This window comes from Eurosta solidaginis, chromosome X, assembly GCF_040869045.1.
Source record: "Eurosta solidaginis isolate ZX-2024a chromosome X, ASM4086904v1, whole genome shotgun sequence".
Lineage (NCBI taxonomy): Eukaryota > Metazoa > Arthropoda > Insecta > Diptera > Tephritidae > Eurosta > Eurosta solidaginis.
This window is the reverse complement of record NC_090324.1, coordinates 145,268,039-145,290,686: the sequence shown is the minus strand read 5'-3', so window position 1 is coordinate 145,290,686 and position 22,648 is coordinate 145,268,039.

The following is a 22,648-nucleotide window of genomic DNA, read 5'->3' as shown; positions in this document are numbered from 1 at the left end:
TGATTTTCCAGTGAGTGCAGGGCTTCTATCTGTCTTTGTTCTGGGGGTGAGTCATTATGATGGCTATCTTTCGGCCAGTCAGGAAGGGAGTGTACGAGCCACCTTGGGCCGTTCCATCAGAGTGAATAGTCGACCAAGTCCTGGAGTGGACATCCCCGAGTGCCCATATCAGCTGGATCTTCTCCACTGGGTACATGTCGCCACGTTGCGTTACTGACATTGTCGAGTATCTGGGATACGCGGGTTGCTACATAGGTTTTCCATGTATGTGGTGGCTTTTCGAGCCAAGCCAGCACTATGGAGGAGTCTGTCCACAGAGTCAAGTTGCTCTCTGTGAGTTTAAGTGAAGTTCGAATATGCTTTACTAATTTTGAGAGGAGTAACGCTCCGCAGAGATCTAATCGGGGAAGGCTCACTGTTTGCAGGGGTGCACCTTTACTTTTTGCTACGAGTAAGTGAGAGGATATAGAGTTATCGCTGTGTTGAACTCTTAAATAGACGCAGGCACAATATACCTTTTCGGAGGCGTCGGAGAAACCATGTATCTGAGTGGGCACGTTGGGGGTGAATTGAACCCAACGTGGAATTTTTATATCTCCAATTGCTGAGAGGTCTTCCGTAAAGGATTTCCATTTGAGAAGTGAACCGGGTTTGACGTGCTCATCCCAATCCATTCCTTCCATCCAGAGCTGTTGCAGGAGAGTTTTTGCTACTATCATTATAGGCGATAGCCATCCTGCCGGGTCGAAAAGTTTCGCGACGGACGAGAGAATATGTCGCTTGGTTGCCGGGTGTGCGTCTGATATGGGGTTGTACGAATAAGAGAAGGAGTCTTCGATTGCGTTCCAGCGTACTCCAAGAGTTTTTGTGGAGCTTGAGTCGTGGAATTTTAGAAAGTCAGCATCGAGAAGATCAGATTCGGGGATTGATTCCAATATTTCTGGGTGGTTCGCTGTCATTTTTTTGAGTGGGAAGCCTGCTGACTTTAGTGCTTCGATCAACTGAGTCATGGTTTCGCGAATGGACTGTGTGTTATGTCCGCCTGAGAGAATATCATCCACGTAGGTCTCTCGCAGGAGAACGTTGGTAGCGAGGGTAGTTCGGATTTGCAGTCTTCTGCGAGCTGCTGCAGGGTGCGAATCGCCAAGTAGGGAGCACAGTTAACACCGAAGATTACTGTTTATACTCAGTTGAGCAGAGCTCACAGAGTTTATTAAGTTTGATTGGATAACGGTTGGTTGTACATATATAAAGGAATCGAGATAGATATAGACTTCCATATATCAAAATAATCAGGATCGAAAAAAATTTGATTGAGCCATGTCCGTCCGTCCGTCCGTCCGCCCTTAACACGATAACTTGAGTAAATTTTGAGGTATCTTGATGAAATTTGGTATGTAGGTTCCTGAGCACTCATCTCAGATCGCTATTTAAAATGAACGATATCGGACTATAACCACGCCCTCTTTTTCGATATCGAAAATTTCGAAAAACCGAAAAAGTGCGATAATTCATTACAAAAGACCGATACAGCGACGAAACTTGGTAGATGAGTTGAACTTATGACGCAGAATAGAAAATTAGTAAAATTTTGGACAATGGGCGTGGCACCGCCCACTTTTAAAAGAAGGTAATTTAAAAATTTTGCAAGCTGTAATTTGGCAGTCGTTGAAGATATCATTATGAAATTCGGCAGGAACGTTATTCCTATTACTATATGTACGCTTAATAAAAATTAGCAAAATCGGAGAAAGACCACGCCCACTTTTAAAAAAAAAATTTGTTTAAAGTAAAATTTTAACAAAAAATTTAATAACTTTACAGTATATAAGTAAATTATGTCAACATTCAACTCCAGTAATGATATGGTGCAACAAAATACAAAAATAAAAGAAAATTTCAAAGCGTGGCTCCGCCCTTTTTCATTTAATTTGTCTAGGATACTTTTAACGCCATAAGTCGAACAACAATTAACCAATCCTTTTGAAATTTGGTAGGGGCATAGATTTTATGACGTTAACTGTTTTCTGTGAAAATGGGCGAAATCGGTTGATGCCACGCCCAGTTTTTATACACAGTCGTTCGTCTGTCCTTTCGCATGGCCGTTAACACGATAACTTGAGCAAAAATCGACATATCTTTAATGAACTTAGTTCGCGTGCTTACTTGAACTCACTTTATCTTGGTATGAAAAATGAACGAAATCCGACTATGACCACGCCCACTTTTTCGATATCGAAAATTACGAAAAATGAAAAAAATGCCATAATTCTATACCAAATACGAAAAAAGGGATGAAACATGGTAAGGTAATTGGATTGTTTTATTGACGCGAAATATAACTTTAGAAAAAACTTTATAAAATGGTTGTGACACCTACCATATTAAGTAGAAGAAAATTAAAAAGTTTTGCAGGGCGAAATAAAAAACAATTAAAATCTTGGCAGGTATTACATATATAAATAAATTAGCGGTATCCAGCAGATGATGTTCTGGGTCACCCTGGTCCACATTTTGGTCGATATCTGGAAAACGCCTTCACATATACAACTACCACCACTCCCTTTTAAAACTCTCATTAATACCTTTAATTTGATACCCATATCGTACAAACTCATTCTAGAGTCACCCCTGGTCCACCTTTATGGCGATATCTAGAAAAGGCGTCCATCTATAGAACTAAGGCCCACTCCCTTTTAAAAATACGCATTAACACCTTTCATTTGATACCCATATCGTGCAAACAAAGTCTAGAGTCACCCCTGGTCCACCTTTATTGCGATACCTCGAAAAGGCGTCCACCTATAGAACTAAGGCCCACTCCCTTTTAAAATACTCATTAACTCCTTTCGTTTGATACCCATATTGCACAAACGAATTCTAGAGCTACCCCTGGCCCACCTTTATGGCGATATCTCGAAACGGCGTCCACCTATGGAACTAAGGATCACTGCCTTTTAAAATACTCATTAACACCTTTCATTTGATACCCGTATCATACAAACACATTCTAGAGTCACCCCTGGTCCACCTTTATGGCGATATTTCGAAACGGCGTCCACTTATAGAACTAAGGCCCACTCCCTTTTAAAATACCCATTAACACCTTTCGTTTGATGCCCATATTGTGCAAACAAATTCTAGGGTCACCCCTGGTCCACCTTTATGGCGATATCTCGAAACGGCGTCCACCTATGGAACTAAGGATTACTCCCTTTTAAAATGCTCATTAACACCTTTCTTTTGATACCCATATTGTACAAACAAATTCTAGGGTCACCCCTGGTCCACCTTTATGGCGATATCTCGAAACGGCGTCCACCTATGGAACTAAGGATTACTCCCTTTTAAAATGCTCATTAACACCTTTTTTTGATATCCATATCGTGCAAACAAAGTCTAGAGTCACCCCTGGTCCACCTTTATTGCGATACCTCGAAAAGGCGTCCACCTATAGAACTAAGGCCCACTCCCTTTTAAAATACTCATTAACTTCTTTCGTTTGATACCCATATTGCAGAAACGAATTCTAGAGTTACCCCTGGCCCACCTTTATGGCGATATCTCGAAACGGCGTCCACCTATGGAACTAAGGATTACTCCCTTTTAAAATACTCATTAACACCTTTCATTTGATACCCATATCGTACAAACGCAATCTAGAGTCACCCCTGGTCCACCTTTATGGCGATATCTCGAAAAGGCGACCACCTATACAACAACCACCACTCCCTTTTAAAACCCTCATTAATACCTTTAATTTGATACCCATATCGTACAAACACATTCTAGAGTCGCCAATGGTCCACCTTTATGGCGATATTTCGAAACGGCATCCACCTATAGAACTAAGGCCCACTTTCTTTTAAAATACTCATTAACACCATTCGTTTGATGCCCATATTGTACAAACAAATTCTAGGGTCGCCCCTGGTCCACCTTTGTGCCGATATCTCGAAACGGCGTCCACCTATGGAACTAAGGATTACTCCCTTTTAAAATACTCATTAACACCTTTCATTTGATACCCATATCGTACAAACGCATTCTAGAGTCACCCCTGGTCCACCTTTATGGCGATATCTCGAAAAGGCGACCACCTATACAACAACCACCACTCCCCTTTAAAACCCTCATTAATACCTTTAATTTGATACCCATATCGTACAAACGCATTCTAGAGTCAACCCTGATCCACCTTTATGGCTATATCCCTAAATGGCGTCCACCTATAGAACTATGGCCCACTCCCTCATAAAATATTCTTTAATGCCTTTCATTTGACACACATGTCATACAAGCACATTCCAGGGTTTCCCTCGGTTCATTTTCCTACATGGTTATTTTCCCTTATGCTGTCACCATAGCTCTCAACTGAGTATGTAATGTTCGGTTACACCCGAACTTAACCTTCCTTACTTGTTTTAATTTAAAATCTTCTACTTGGCCTTGAGAAGATTGACGAAAGAGTATTCGTTGGAAGTCTTGATCTTCCTTGTGGACATATATTTGCCGATGCATCTTCTCAATGTCGCCGTTAAATACATATTTGTAGAGTCGCCAGTTAAGTATAACGACCATTAAATCATTTTGTAAAACGGGACCTGTATGAAGCACGTCGTTGAGTGAGATGCCGGAGTGAGATCGTTTGGATGAACTGAAAACTACTCGGAATTTAGTAGTTTTACTATCGGGTTTGAGTACGGCATGATGTGGTAAGTAAAACGAGAAATACTTTCCATCACGTATAATTTCCCGAGGGGTTGTGGGCTCGCTTTTGGCAGTAAACGCAAGTGAAACTGCTTCCACATTGCCTTTCTGAGTGGGAGTAAGCCAAACAGTTCTGGCAATACCTGTTTTCCCTTACGAATTTGTTTCTATCTTGAACTGAGAGCTCTTTAAATTTGACACAATTCATCAGCGAGTGATTGCTGTTGCACAATTTGCACGAAGCCTGCCTTTTTGGGTCAGTGTGCAATGAGTGTGTCTTGTTCCTTGAGTGGAACGAGTTATTAGTAGGAGTAGAAGACCGCGGGTGAAATTCGATTGATTAGGCTTTGGTTTGTTAGGCCTATATGTGGATAGGCGTTCAACTACCTCATACCGAGTAGTCAGAAACTGGTCCAATTCGGACAAAAGATGTAACTCCTTACGAGAGTTGAGGGATTGCTCCCATAAAGCTAGGGTTTCGTCTGGCAATTTGGAGGAGCAGAGATATACTAGCATCGGGTCCCAATTAGCTGTGGATACTCCGTTTACCTTAAGGGTTGAGAGGCAATTATTGATTGTGGTTTGCACATATTGTATGCGTTCACCATTTTCGCTGATTACGGGTTGGATATTAAAGAGGGTTTTGCTCGATGCTTTAATGCATTCCACGCAAGCTCAAAACTTTGGCCATTAAGCGGTTACTTTTTAACAAGGAGGGCTGCTTTACCTCGGGTTTTTTGCCTCAAATGGTAAAGTTTTTGGGCAGGAGAGAGTTTGGGGTGACTAATGTACACTGCAGTAAACATGTCCCTAAAGGATGGCCAGTCTTCATATCCTCCGTAGAAGACGTATGTGTCGCATGCAGGTACCTTTAAATAATTGGGTTGATTGGAAGGGGGGAGCGTTGCCAGCGGAGTCGGATTGGTTCTGCTAGCTTCTTCTGGGGCTGGCCTAATACTACTGAGGATCTCATTTATCCGTAGTCTCGTATTTAATCCTGGATCGTTGATTTGGTCGTATCTTTCCTCGCTCGATTTCCTTAATGTCTCTTCAATGTTGCTCATCTGAAGGTTTTCATTCGTCATGTCCACCAAAGCCATGTGTTTGTTTAGTTGCTCCAGATAGGTCTTGAGACCAGCTTCCGAGTGGTCAGTTTCGGCGATGTTCCACCACTTGTCGCAAAATTTCTCTAATCTTATGGCTTCAAACATGAATTTTTTATTAAAAATTGCTGCTTCCTCTTCGTCACTCTGAGATTTCGCTCTTGTTTTCTTTGGTGCTTGGGGTAGGAGGGATTGTGGTTTTTCTTCACCTGTGCCCCCATTGTGTATTTAATTCAATAGGAAGAAATTGATTTAGGGGTTCTAAAATTGTATCAAAAGTTTCAGGGTGATTTGAGTTCTTTTGACCCACTGTATTTTGAGTTGTTTTTTATAAGTTGAGGGCCACTGTACTTTTGACTAGCGGGATTTGCATAAACAAGTGAGGGTGGGAAATACTTGTCTTAGCGCATCTAAGTCCAAGTATGTTTATGTGCATACAAATATATATATTCAGCGAACAGAAATAAATAGTGGTGGGCGGAGTTAATTTGCAAATTACCTAAATTAAATGGTGTTATAATAAGTACACCTAAAAGGAATTGAGAGAGTCAATAATGCGCTAATTAAGTTTGAATGTTTCAGGGACCGAAACAACGTTAAATATTTTGCAGTTTTAAGGCGGAGTTTGCCTTTTGATTTGGGACGAATACATATGTAAAATTTTAAGGGGAAAGTCTAGTGGAAACCTTACAACGGGTTGGTATATAAGTAAATATGTGATATGGGTATGTATATATATGGATGTATGTAAGAATCACAAATTTGAGCGTATTACCAATATACCTATGTATATATAAGAAGAGCTTAGCGGAATTTTATTAAATGAGAGAGATTTGCGCAAAACGGTATTTTGTACGGATTCTTTCCAAGATCTTGTCAACTTTACCGTAGATGAGTGCGATTATGTATTTGCTTAGGGGAATTCCGCTACACTTATATATGCATATGTTTTGGGCAAGGTGTACTTACTTTGGCATATTTTGTTTTTTACCACCTGATTTTTCTGTTGCGGGATTGTTGTTGTTGTTGTTGTCGGTCGGTGTCGCTGATGCTGTTGCGCTGGCGGCAGTATTGCTTTGCTGTTGTCGTGATGGTTTTGCTGCCGGGTACCACTTTTGCCGGTCTACTGCTCGTGGTTTAAAAAATTAATTAACTTTGTGGATGCGCTTTCAAACCACTTTGACAATGGTTTTTTTTTTATTATATACGTCTACTTTGGTTTTCTTTATTTTTCCCAACAAGAGCTACACTTCCTTTGTTTTATATATATTTTTTTCTTTAATATAAATCGTTTTTTTTTTTGTTTGATATATAGAAATTCTTTTATTTCTCTACTTTCTTCTCTTTTTTAATATTTTAAAACTTTGGTTTTTCTTCCTGTTTTCCGACAACTTTTTCCGTTTTTTTCCCAGCACTTAGCCACTGTAGCTTCACCTCACTCACTTTTTCAGTAAATTTGGTATATACTTTTGTTGCTTTTATTCTTTCTGTACTTGTATATTTGTATTTGTATGTATATATTTTTTAATATTTCACACATAATTTGCACTTTTATTTTATGTTTAATACTTTTCAATATAATGCATTTTTTTATTTTGAAACGTTTGTTTGTCTTTTTATGTTTTCAGCACTTTTACATTAGATAATTATATTAGCGCGTCGCGTCTACCGGCTTTTGTGTATTGTTTTTAATGTAATCGTATTTAATTATTATTTGAACTATATTCTTTTCTAGGTCGCTCGTTCACTGTCACTTGATGGTACCAAAGGACCATGTATAAAAGGCACTATATGGGGTAGAGGCACTATATGGGGTAGGGTGCAATAGAGAAGCCCTTCACTTCAATAAATAAACGCGCAAACACTTTCGGTTTAAATATAAATTACAAACTTTATTATAAATTATTTATTTTTTCAATTGACACTTAACTTTGAGTCGATTATAATACTTTAGGTTAGCGGCGTGAGCAGTTAGGTTGATGGCGAATAACTAATTTTCCTCCATTCCACTGGACCGTTTACTTCTTTTTCTGAGAGCATACATATGTATGTGGGTAAACAAAGATATGTGTACGCTAAACAGTAATTATGTTTCTTATTTGCAGGGTTCTTCAAACAGGTAAATATACATGGTATTCCAAAAGGGTGAGTATAGAATAAAGGTAACTAATTTTAAGCAAATATTTCATATAGGTAAATATTTCAAAGGTAAGTAAAAGGTAAGTATTTATAATATAAGTATTAGAAATTAATTCATTTCAATATAATTATAATTTTTCTTTTCAGATAATATGTATGTATTATATATATAAATTTATTTTAATCCTCAAACTCTATGAGGTTCTCGCTCATGTCTTTAACACAGAGAGAAAGCAAAATAACCAGCAGGCATGGTGGAGGGAACTTGGGTGCTGTCTACGCGGCGTAGGCTGTCACCCGTCCCATCTCCCTCTTGTACATACGTATATCCATGAATTTATATATATTCCGTATCTTGTACTGTATTTTATTATATGGAATTGTATTATATTGGATTAACCACAAAAGTAATGAATTGTATTTACCCTTAAATTCCCTATTGGGTCTCCTCATGGACGTGTGGCAGCCTCCACCGCGCAAAATCCACCAAGTCGAATTCGCCGCAAGCACAGGATGGCGATCTGGTATGATCGCCATCTGTCAGAAAACCACCACCTTCTGGTTATCAAAAATTTTAATATTGTTATTGTCATCTTTGCCAGTAAAAGACAAGTTTTTCCAACTAAATTTTCGTTTCGCGCAAATTATATTTATATAAATACAAAATATCCCGTTTATCGAAGTGAGCTTTTCCGAAGATCAAAAAAATCTATTGTAAAGAAGGTGGTTTTTCCTTGCTGTGCGTGTTGTGCAATAACGAATCAAATTTGTCCACATAATTATAATCATACAATTATACTGTATAATTGTACTCTTGGAAAACATAGTAGTTTGCGAATTTTATCCGGTTTGTGAAAAGTTGCTAAATATTAGCACTTTATGAAAAGGAAATATAATATTCAACGAAAGAAGACCCTTTTCCTGTGAATAAGCCATCTGGTTGTACGTTTTACTTATTATTTGATGTAATTGCGTTTACATTTGTACACAATAAAGTTTGATGAAGTAAATGACATTGCTATACAGTTCTTCTGCGAAATTCTTTCATTTAAAGATCTAGTAAATTTGGGAAAAGTGGTACCAACGTTCAATAAGCTTTGTGTTCTTTTGCGCATTCAAGTTATTGCCGATTTGTGAAGAAGTCAACCAGTTACGTTGGACTCAGAAGAGGCTTGAGTTTTCATGAAAAGAGGATATTTTCCAGCAGCATAGCTGGAAGAACGTATTTCGCAGCACCGGATTCTCGTGGAGTAGTCCAGCAACTTAGTCCATTGTGAAACCACATCATCGCCAGCACAGCCGTCAAGCGTCAGTACTGCCATACCCAGCACCCTATCACGACAAATTGGTGAGTAGCAACCTATAACATCTAATGGTCCTTCGTCGCCTTTGACGGAACCAGCCCCCTTAAAAAATAATAATACTCCTCAAAGTATATCCCCAATTAAAATTTGGCGATTCCCAAGAGCTATATATATAGATTTTCCCGCCATTTACATAAATTTCCCGCCAAAAAATACACTTTCCCGCCAGAAAAATATATACATATATACATATCGCGGTGCAGTACTGACCCAGCAAATCCCACTCATACTTTTACAAAATTAACTTGTGTCCCTTGCGGTATAACTTAATACATATCCCCACATCAGTATTACTCGGGATACCCAGCAGCAAATTCGGCCACATTCTCATAGTTTAAATTACCCAGCACTAAAATCTGCCCAACTGTTCCAGACTACTCCCAATTGAGTCTAACTGGTCCTAGCCGACTACACTCTCGACCAATAGGAAAACTTATCCCTTTGGTTTTCCCGTAGAAATAAACACTCGGCAATCTCCAAAATAACAAAAATTGCTAAAATAAAATTTAGCAAGTCCCTCTTTAGAATGACTACCGTGGTCGAAAATAAATTTATGTCCGAAACGGATCTCTTTTCGGATTACTGCGCTCGGTTCGGCACAACCGAGATCCAAGATAACACCGAGGTATGCCTAAAAATAAAAGATAAAAATATCGATGTGTTCTGGGAAAGGGTACAGAGCGCATATGACGCCGTCGTAGAGTCAGATGACAACGACCTTCCCGACGACTTTAAGGCCTCAGCCTTCAATAAATACCGCGCCTGCCTTATAGCGTATGAAGACACAAAGGCAAGAATAGGCGATCACCTCCAGCTAAGGGTAATAAGTAATCCCGTCCCCTCTACAACTACCACTCCCCAAGAAAATTCCGGGATGCACCTCAAAGTACCCGCCTGTGACACCGAAGTCTTTTACGGGAGTTATGATCAATGGCCGTCCGTCCGTGACATGTTCACGGCGGTCTATATCAACCACCCCAAACTCTCGAGCGCCCAAAAACTGTACCACCTCAGGTACAAGACCCAAGGAAAAGCCGCCAAATAGTAAAGCAATTCCCACTGAGCGATGACAACTTTGCTCTGGCTTGGGAAGCTCTGAAATCCCGGTACGAAAATAAAAGAGTCTTGGTCGACAATCAAATAAAAGTCCTCATGAACCTCAAGCCCATTCCAACTGAAAACAGCGAAGACATTCAGGGATTGCAATCCTCCGTTAATAACTAGCAACTCAACAAGTCTCGACAGACAGTTGGGACCCCATATTAATATATCTGGTAACCTCAAAATTGCCGGAAAATACAGCTGCGCTTTGGGAGCAATCTTTAAGCTCCAGAAGAGACCTACCGAACTGGTCCCAAATGGATCAGTTTCTGACTACTCGCTACGAGATATTGGAAAGGGTGGATCAATATATATAAAAAAGTATACGCCTGCAGAAAGTGCAAGCAGAACTCCCACACGCTACAAAGCTGCTTGCATTACAAAAAGCTGGCAATCCCTGAACGGAAAAAATTCGTGAGAGAAAGCAATCTATGCGAAAACTGCCTGTCCCAAACCCACCTCTTAAAAGATTGCACAAGCACAAGAACGTGTCTCTACTGCCAAGGTCGCCACAACTCCACCCTCCACGATACCGGACTATCACACCAAACCAATGGCCCTCGAAGTGCGACAGCCCAAGTAGCAACTAGTCAGGACGTTACCAACCTAGATTCCAACGAGGAACTTCCAACCACCTCAAACGCTGCCCGCATCCAATCTTTGCATGCAGAAAATGATAGCAAGATCATTCTCCCCACAGCGATAGTGTCCATAGAACACCGAGGGGACTGCTTCAGGCTCAGAGCCTTAGTGGATCAAGGGTCAGAGCATAGCTTCATCTCGTCGAAAGCTCAAATCAAGCTAGGCCTCCCATATACCCACTCCCTATTTGAAATATCGGGAATGGGAGTCGGAGTAGTACAAACCTCCAACAAGCTATGCTCACTGACCCTAGTCTCAAATGACCACAAGGTGAAAATAAAGGCTCAGGCAATAGTGCTACCTCGGCTCACTAGGCAACTCCCAACAATCAGACTAAATAACGACCAAATACGTAAATGGTCACACCTCAAGCTAGCAGACCAGAATTCTCAGAATCCCTCCAAAATCGATCTGGTGTTAGGCAGCGATCTCATCCCTCAAATCATGCTAAATGGCATAGAAAAGATCTCGCCCACACTGCTAGCACAAAACACGATATTTGGCTGGATAAAAAGTGGCCAAACCCCCGAAAAGGTCGGATCACACTCCGCTCAAACGTGGGAAGTGACGAATGTCCAGCTGAATGAACAGCTACGGCAATTCTGGGAAATCGAAGAAATACCCAGAGTGCGAGTGGAAACCCCAGAAGATAAAATGTGCGAAGACTCTTATCAAAGCACAACCACTCGCATGGATAACGGTCGATATATGGTTCGGCTCCCATTTAAATCAACATTCCCGAACGATATCGACCTAGGTCAATCCCGTACTGCAGCCCTACGACAGTTCCACGGCATGGAACGTTCCCTCTCAAAAAAGGGCGATCTCAAGCAGCAATACGACCAGGTACTCGAAGAATATCTGTCCCTAGGCCACATGGAAGAATGCAGTCCCAATGAAATAGAATCCCTGGCCAGACAAGAAGACAACAAAAGTCAGAGTTGTGTTTAACGCCTCTAAAAAGTCGGGTTCCGGTCACTCCCTCAACGATGTTTTATGTACCGGACCAACCCTCCAACCCGATCTCCGACTTATGTTGCTGAAATGGCGAACATATAAATATGTGTTTAATGGCGACGTCGAGAAAATGTACCGCCAAATTCTCTTGCACCCCGATGACCGAGACTACCAACGGATAATATTCCGAACCCCCGAACACAGTCCAATAAAGGACTACAAATTGAAAACGGTCACCTTCGGGGTTAACTGCGCGCCTTTCCTGGCTATTCGCACTCTACACGAGCTGGCGAAAGACATAGCCGATTCCCATCCACGCGCAGCCACAATACTAAAATCCGAGACGTATGTTGACGATATTTTATCTGGCAGTCATGATCTCCAATCAGCCGAGCAATCCCTAACAGAGACTATAGACGCTCTCAATTCAGCCGGCTTTCCCCTAATAAAGATCACGGCAAACCATCCCAACATCCTCCAAAAAATATCGAAAACTGATCTGCCGGAAACAAACTTTCTCGAGTTCGAAAAGACTAGCACCGCCAAGACCCTGGGCATCAAGTGGAACGCCCTAACGGACACCTTCTCGTATACCGTCGACTCAAATCCGGCATCCACTGCAGCCACGAAGCGACAAATTCTCTCCTCCATAGCAAAACTTTTCGATACCGCAGGGTGGCTAACGCCAATTATGATCCAAGCAAAAATCTTGATGCAAGAGCTATGGCTAGATGGGACTGACTGGGATGAGTCAGTGAAATCCCTCCGTCTCATCAAGTGGGAGCAGTTCGCCAAAAATCTCCCAACGATCTCGGATATTCAAATACCATGCTGGATAAACTACCACCCCGATAAACCAGTTGAGCTCCATGGCTTCTGCGACGCCTCGGAAAAGGCTTATTGCGCGACACTTTACGTAAGAACCACCGCAGGAACTCAAGTCTTCTCTCACCTTTTAGTCTCTAAAGGGAAAGTGGCCCCCCTGAAAACCATAAGTTTGCCACGACTAGAGTTATGCGGCGCGGTCTTATTAGCCAAGTTAGTCGCAGTTGTCCAATCCCATCTCGGCCTCAATCAGCGAAAGTTAACCATGTGGTCTGACTCCGAAATCGTTTTAGCCTGGCTTGAGAAACCACCTCATTCCTGGAAAACCTATGTCTCCAATCGAACTGCGCAGATCATCGACCTCATCGGCAATGCCACTTGGCGACATGTATGCAGCAAGGATAATCCCGCAGATATGGGCACCAGAGGATGCACCCCACTCGAGCTAGCTAACTCATCGCTATGGTGGAATGGCCCAGAGTGGCTTTCCCGACCCCCCGAGGACTGGCCAACACCAACGGTCAGAAATATTGTACCCCCCCGAACTTCGCCGAGTCGAATCACTGCATGCAGCGGAAGAGTCAGAAGACTTCTTGGAACGGTTCTCCTCCTATCCCCGCGCCCTACGCGTAACAGCGTACGTGTTAAAATTTGTAACTCGGCTTAGAAATGCTGTAGGAGGTAATCGTACCCCTAACGATCCCGCCCTCTCTTACGCCGACGTCATGCGCGCGAAAATCCGTCTGCTGAGCTTGACTCAGTCGAAATTCTTCGCTTCCGAAAGAGCCTCTCTCGAAAATTCAAAACCAATCGGAAAGCGAAGTCCCCTACTGGCACTTGACCCCTTCCTGGATACAAACGGGATTCTCCGTGCCAACGGAAGATTAGTAAACGCCGACATGACCTACAATGAGTGTCATCCTATCATTCTCCCCGAAAAGGCTAGATTTACTACCCTTTATATAAGGTTTCTATACGAGAGCTTCCTCCATGCGGACCTCCGCCTCCTGCAACAAGCTATGAGGCAGGAATTCTATACCCCCCGACTCAAACCTCAGCTGAAAAAATGTATTTTCCAATGTAAAGTCTGCACCATTCATATGCGACAAACGCAATCCCAAATAATGGCAGATTTACCCCCCCCCCCTCCCAACGATGCACTTTCGCGCCCCCCTCACTACTACTGGCGTAGAATTCGCCAGCCCGTTTCAAATCAAAGCTTCGATGCTCCGATCTCCAACCCTCGTAAAAGGTTATGTGGCCGTTTTCGTTTGCTTCACTACCAAGGCGATCCACCTGGAATTGTGTTCGGATCTCACTAGTAAGGCTTTTCTCGCTGCCTTCGCCCGGTATGTAGGGCGTCGAGGGTACCCGAAGCAAATGATGAGCGACAACGGCACTACATTCATTGGTGCTAAGCGAGCTACCGAAGTAGAGTTCGTCACCTTCCTCAACGAAGTCTCGACAGATATTGTCCAAAAGTATGCGCCACAAGGCATCGATTGGAAATTTATACCCCCCGGCGCACCCCACATGGGCGGATTATGGGAAACTGCCGTCAAAAGCTTTAAAACCCATTTTAAAAAGGTTGCCGGAACACACAGCTTCACCTTTGAAGAATTCTCGACTCTATTAATTCGTATCGAGGCCGTTCTCAATTCTCGCCCTATCTCCACGCTTTCCCAGGACCCAGCGGATCTCACCGCCCTCACACCTGGCCACTTTCTCCGAGGCGCACCCCTTCTCGCCATCCCCGAGCCGAACTATGAACACTTCTCTATGATCAACCGTTGGGAACGGTTGAAAGTTTTACATCACCAATTCAGCAAACGCTGGAAGAATGACTATCTCATGGAGTTACATAAGCGTTATCGATGGCAAACCCATCAACCTTCCCCTAAAATCGGCGATCTAGTCGTCATCAAGGAAGACAACCTACCCCCTACCGAATGGCGCCTAGGACGCGTGGAAGACACCCATCTAGGAAGAGACGGCCATATTCGAGTAGTCGACATGCGCACCCAGAATGGGGTACTCACCAGGCCCATTACCAAATTGTGCTTTCTACCGCCCTCCGAACCTGACTCAGGCCCTCAAGGCTCAATAGCATCCCCAGAACATAATACAGTCCACCTCCCTGTGCTATCGTAAAATCAACAGAAACAATCTTAACCCCTATCAACACTCACTCCCAACCTCACGAGTGACTAAAACGTAATTTTATCCTATCTTCCTCAGATGGATCGTCAGCGCCCTCCTGTGCCCGCACCACGCCGTTCGCTGGAATCGCGAGTCATACCGCCCGCAGCCCCGTCACGACGCATCAACCCCGCGGTGGCCGATTACCGCAAGTGCCGGCTATGCCTGCAACATCACGCTCTGTCGGTGTGTCCTCTTTTCAAGGCAATGCCAGCTCACCAACGTATGACCATCGTCAAGGCACACAAATTTTGTGCAAATTGCTTAGCATTATCGCATCGCACCCACGACTGCAACTCAAACGAACGATGCCGGGACTGCGGGGGCTTCCACCACACTCTGCTACACTGCGACACCGGAGGCCGCCAAGCACCACCCGTAGAGGAATCCCTTCCACAACCACGCCGCCGCGTCGCTAGGCATCCCCGTCGCCGACGTCCACAGCAGACTACTACGGCTAATGGTCGCGCGCCAACCGCGCATTCAACCCCGCGACCCAGCGTTGGAGATCGTACTATACGATGCACCGAACCGGATTGCGCACGTCAACTTACAAACATAAAGTTGGAAAAATATTAATTCAAGAAGCAGTTCGGGCTCTGACAGAGCTGCAGCACACGTTAGGCGCTTAGTACGCCTAGGCGGGCCAGGATGTCTACGCGGCGTAGGCTGCCACCCGTCCCATCTCCCTCTTGTACATACGTATATCCATGAATTTATATATATTCCGTATCTTGTACTGTATTTTATTATATGGAATTGTATTATATTGAATTAACCACAAAAGTAATGAATTGTATTTACCCTTAAATTCCCTATTGGGTCTCCTCATGGACGTGTGGCAGCCTCCACCGCGCAAAATCCACCAAGTCGAATTCGCCGCAAGTACAGGCAGAAAACCACCACCTTCTGGTTATCAAAAATTTTAATATTGTTATTGTCATCTTTGCCAGTAAAAGACAAGTTTTTCCAACTAAATTTTCGTTTCGCGCAAATTATATTTATATAAATACAAAATATCCCGTTTATCGAAGTGAGCTTTTCCGAAGATCAAAAAAATCTATTGTAAAAAAGGTGGTTTTTCCTTGCTGTGCGTGTTGTGAAATAACGAATCAAATTTGTCCACATAATTATAATCATACAATTATACTGTATAATTGTACTCTTGGAAAACATAGTAGTTTGCGAATTTTATCCGGTTTGTGAAAAGTTGCTAAATTTTAGCACTTTATGAAAAGGAAATATAATCTTCAACGAAAGAAGACCCTTTTTCTGTGAATAAGCCATCTGGTTGTACGTTTTACTTATTCTTTGATGTAATTGCGTTTACATTTGTACACAATAAAATTTGATGAAATAAATGACATTGCTATACAGTTCTTCTGCGAAATTCTTTCATTTAAAGCTCTAGTAAATTTGGGAAAAGTGGTACCAACGTTCAATAAGCTTTGTGTTCTTTTGCGCATTCAAGTTATTGCCGATTTGTGAAGAAGTCAACCAGTTACGTTGGACCCAGAAGAGGCTTGAGTTTTCATGAAAAGAGGAAATTGTCCAGCAGCATAGCTGGAAGAACGTATTTCGCAGCACCGGATTCTCGTGGAGTACTCCAGCAACTTAGTCCATTGTGAAACCACATCATCGCCAGCACAGCCGTCAAGCGTCAGTACTGCCGTACCGAGCACCCTATCACGACAAATTGGTGAGTAGCAACCTATAACATCTAGGTGTATTACCTCAATCGTGAGGAACTTCTCAAATACGCATCCGAGTTTAGGCTGGAAGACAGCGCCTAGCAGGCTTCATCCAGACGAAAGGTACCGACACAAGATTCCAGGAACGATTCACAGAATTAGCCCTACAGCACGCCCGACCAAAAATCACGGTAAGCCCACCAACTCCGAAAGAAAACACCGAGCAAGCATTGCCAGGCGGCAACGCACAGGAAAACAGCAACGAAACAACCAGGCACGAATAGGGGTCATCAACACCGCCATACACCATGTACCAATCAACATCACATGCTAATATTATGGATCGCGTACGGAAATGGGGCTTGCGATACGACGGAGGTAAGGACCCGCTGGGGTTTATTGAAAGGTTCGAGGAGCTGGCGGAAAGTTACGAAATTAGCCGTAACTCTATTCCATGGGCGCTACCAGAATTACTCGAGGATAAGGCACTGGTACGGTTCCGCAACAACAAGCGACACTGGCAGGAATGGGAATCCTTCAATAGAGTCTTCCTGAAATTTTTCTTGAGTTCACGATATTTCGAGCATTTATACGATGAAATCAGGCAGCGTGTCCAAAGGCCAGGTGAGAATTTTAAAGATTACGTGTTATCATTACAGGGGCTGATGCGACACTCCGACTACACCAGTGCCCAGAAGCAAACCAGGATATATAGAAATGCCCGCAGAGAGTACCAGCTCTATGTCAAACGAAACGAGTTCGACAGTCTGGAGGAGTTGGTGAGTCTGGTCAAGGACTATGACAACATTACCCCAGACAAGAAACCATTGAGACCAGCAGTAATACCTTTCATCCCACGACGACAAGGGGAAAGGTGCCAATATTTGCACGACCAGGATGCCCACCAAAGGCAAGAAAATCCACAAAAAACATACGAGGCAAACCATTCGCATGCACAACAACAAGGACACATCGATCCACAGACCGCATGCAGGCGATGCGGCAAGAGCGGACAGTTCGCTTACGGGTGCCGCAATGCTCGTCGCGAATTCTGTTGGCTATGCGGCCGACAAGGCGTACTTACGTGCGACTACTATCGTGGGCAGCAGGTAAACGGCGAGAGGCCCCATTGGCATCGAGTGGTGGGGCCTCCAGCAGCACAACCTCGTATGCAGTTAATCCATTTAGGCAGACCCAGGTGCGAATCCTAGCTGCAGTAACGCTAGGTGGAGAAGAGGTAATAGCATCGATTGACACTGGAGCTACAAGGAGTTTTGTGAGCGAAACAATGGTGGCGAAACTAAACGCGCACAGTTTGGAAGACACACGGGTGGTGATGGGCGATGGCAGAGCAAAGAGGTTAGCGGAAGCAGTAGATACAGAGGTGAAATTGGGTGACCAATTGCATCGGAGTCAATTACTGGTGTTACCAGGATTGCTAGACAGTGCCGTGATCGGTACCGATTACCTGGCAAAAGCTAAGCTGGAGCTAAAATGTGGCAAGCAAGCATTGCAACTACGAGCAGACGACCAACAGCGGGAAATAGTAACATGTACAACGATGATAGGAAGCACACATCCATATGTCGACGAGAATTTGAGGCAGGAATCAAGCAGCCTAGTGGCCGAAAGTGCTGAGGCAGCAGTGAGTAAATTTTTAAAACGTGAATTGCAGAAGTTTGAAGAGATGTCGGGAGTATCTAACGTTCCCGAGCACAAAGTTTTTATGCGAGATGACCGTCCGATTAAACAGAGATATTTCCCCAAAATCCCAAGGATGCAATAAATTATAAACAAAGAGATCGACGAGCTCATCGAGAAGGGTTGCATTGAGCCATCGCACAGCCCTTATAGTGCCTTTATAGTATTGAAAAAGAAGAAAAATTGTAAGTAGAGGCTCTGCGTTGACTACCGGCAGCTCAACGCTAGCTCAGTACCGGATGCGTACCCATTGCCACGCATACAGCATATCCTGGACAGACTAAGAAATGCGCACTTTATTAGCAGCTTGGACCTAAAGAATGGTTATTGACAAATCCCCATGGAGGGGAATAGTAAGAAGTACACCGCATTTACAGTACCTGGGCGCAGATTATACCAATGGAAAGTAATGCCCTTTGTTCTACATTCTGCCCCATCCACCTTTCAGAGAGCACTCGATCGTGTCATTGCCACAGAGTTGGAACCACACGCGTTCGCTTACCTGGACGATATTATCATCACTAGTACTACATTGGAAGAGCATGTAGGGCATATCAAAGAAGTTTTCGAGCGGCTGAGACGAGCGAACCTTAAGATCAATCCGGAGAAGTGCGAGATCTTTAAGAGAAGTTTGAAGTATTTAGGTCATGTGGTAAGCGAAGAGGGGATCCACACAGATCCGGACAAAGTTGCGGCCATAAAAGAACTTACACCACCGCGCAATATACGAGAGTTACGACGCTTCTTGGGAGTAGTTTCATGGTACCGAAGGTTTTTTCCCGATTTTTCGCGAGTCTCGCAACCACTGACGGCGATATTGAAGAAGGGCTGCAGATGGAAGTGGTCCAATGAACAACAGTTAGCATTCGAAGGTTTGAAGAGCGCGCTTATGCAAGCGCCAGTATTAGCTTGTCCTGATTTTACAAAACGATTTAGATTACAGACAGACGCTAGTGATTCGGTGCAGTCCTCATGCAGGGATTAGACGACCAGGAGCGGGAATAGCGTATGCAAGCCGACGGTTGAATAAGGCCGAGACAAACTACTCGCCCACGGAGAAGGAATGCCTAGCAATAGTTTGGGCGATCAGAAAGATGAGACCATACCTAGAAGGATACAATTTTACGGTGATCACAGACCATCTGGCTTTGAAATGGCTGAACGCAGTCGAGAGTTTATCAGTGCGAATTGCTAGGTGGGCGCTCGAACTACAACAATATTCATTCGATGTACAATACAGGAAGGGAAAAATGAACGTTGTAGCAGATGCGCTTTCGCGGCAACCTTTGGAGGAGCAGTTGGGCACCGTGACGATCGAACAAGATGATATTCACTGTAAATGGCTCACAGCAAAGATGATCGAAGTGACGAAAACCCCAGAGAAGTTTCCGGATTACGTGATCGAAGCAGGAAGACTATATAGACAAATGGCAAATCAAGCAGACGGCGAAGATGCAGTTCCTTGGAAGTTATGTGTACCGACATCGCAGCGGCGGAGAGTACTCCACGAAATGCATGACACTCCAAGTTCAGGACATATGGGTATACGGAAATCGATAGCGCGTGCAATGACTCGTTACTACTGGCCCGGGATGTTTAGAGACGTGAGGAAGTATGTGCAGCAGTGTCACGAGTGTCAGGTGTACAAACTCAGCCAACAACGAGCTGCAGGTAAGATGCTCACACAAATATCTGAAGGAACTTTTGCGACAGTTTGCGCAGACTTTGTGGGGCCGCTTCCGCGCTCAAAGCACGGAAACACGATGGCGTTAGTATTTGTAGATCGATTTTCAAAATGGGTTGAAGACATAGCGATACGGAAGGCAACAACTGATAACCTAATTCGAGGACTGAGAGAACGTGTTTTGGCTAGATTTGGTGCACCAAAAGTTTTGATCAACGATAATGGAGCACAATTTGTAAGTAGAAACTTTAAGAAGTTTTTGCAGGAGGTCAGAGTAAAACAACAACTAACGGCACCATACACACCGCAAGAGAACCCTACGGAGAGAGCTAATCGGAATATCAAGAGGATGATAGCACAATTCTCGGGGAAGGAGCAGCGCAATTGGGATGAGTTACTGCCAGAAATAACACTAGCACTAAACACAAGTGTATGCGAGTCAATAGGCTACAGTCCAGCATACGTTTCGGTACAGGCCAAGAAGGAATGATTCTGGGCAAAAAAACAGCGAAAATGAAGGAAGTTTACAATGTGGTACGTCAGAAAAAACAACGATCATCCACGGAGCAGGCGCGATACTACAATCTGCGCAGAAGGGAATGGCAACCGTCTGTAGGCGACCTAGTATTGGTGAAAGAGTAACAGTTGTCCAAAGCAGTGGGAAATTTCGCGGCCAAGTTAGCACGCAGATATAGCGGTCCACATCGAGTAATGAACTTCGTATCACCGGTTATCGTAGAATTGGACAAGGTATACAAAGGCAAAAGAAGAACGGCACCCGTGAGTGAACTAAAGGCATACCATCAAGGCGAAGTGGAGAACAATGATCGACGGGAGCCAAGTCCAACGCAGGAAGGACAAAAGGAGACGGAACTTCCCGAATCTCGGCGCCGAAACGAGGTGAATACACACCGTGATAAATCGCAGAGTATACACATTTCAGAGATCCCAGATGCAGACGAGTCGCAGTCATCGAACCCAACTAGAGAAACACCAAGTACGTCAACAGCACAGTTTGTAACCCAGGTCCCGTGTATGCAACAACAGGCAGGTCGTAACGCTGTTAACATATGCGGTTCACTGTCGCTAGCTAACTCAGCAGCAAAGAATTCAAAGATCGAACATGCACCCGAGAATAGATAAATGGTCGCCAGAAACCAGAACGGAGTGAGGTTAGCAGTAGGACACGACTACCCGTCAACTATAGAAAACGAGATACGGATGGCAATGGAATACGCCAACTACGTGGCCAGCCAACATAATTATGATTATTTCGTAACGTTTCATTTCAGGCCAAGAACGTATTACCCTACAACAGAAAACGGTCACACGATACGCGAGGCAATATCGTTCCAGCCACATAGATTCGCCATCCAAGAGAGGACTACAAGTCTCGCGTAATGACGGAAGAACCATACCACGGCAGGTGAGGGGAGAGTGGGATGACCCCAAATCCACAGGCTTTAGAGTCCCCCACTAGAACTCACTAGTTTATACCACATAAATGTTTCATATAGCGTGAGTTACATACATCATATAATATTTCGCATTCATTGATTTACATATACACGTTCATATATCATACCATATCCACTACCTAAAATACGGCCATTTACTTAATACATTTTTTTTCGCAAACAAATATTTTTCCCATGTCATATGAATCTTTCGGTAGATACGAAAACATACCACTGTGCAGCCCCATGCAATGAAAGCCTCTGCTAGCGTCACTGACCGCATAACAAAACATTTATCACTAAGCAACACATCAAATGAGGAATAAGGAAGAAAGCAAAAAAAAACTAACAAAAAACACTCGCAACAAGTGGAACTTTCCTGCAAAGCACTACCAACAATGCAAAAATATGTTTCGGGATAGAACGCCGCCTGGAAAATTACAGTCTAATACAAAAGACGGATTCGTATAAATACGGGCCGCAACCTGGAGGACAACCAAAAAGTGAGTCAACATGGAGAAGTCAAGTTCAAACATAAATAAGTACGCGGTGGTAACAGCCACAGACGACTCCCTTAAGATCACCATAAAGCGAGTCTTACATACGACGGGCCCAGTGCCAACAGATACGACGGGTCCAATGCCAACCCATACCACGGGCCCAGTTCCAACAGAGGAGGAGTATACCGGCGAAGAAGCCAGCTCGGTTCGTAGCCCGGTCTAGGAAGACAATATCGAGGAAGAGGTCAGCGAAATTGGCAGCGTCTGTACGGAACAGTTCGGGCAGATCATCAGCGAAGACGAAGGTCCGATATACAGCCCGGCTTACGAAACGGTATCTGAATATAGTTTGGGATACGAAGAAGACGACGAAGCAATGGTAAGGGCGCCGACACCTATCTCGATTTCATCGGAAAGCGAGGCCAGCAATGAAGAGGCCCCACGAAGACAAGGAGAGCCCTCCATACGCCAAGAGGACACTGCAGAGCACGGCCGAGGGTTCGTAGACTATAATCGGCGCACAAATTTGAGGATGCGAATCTACTATGGCGACCTTACTGGGGAATAGACGGCCC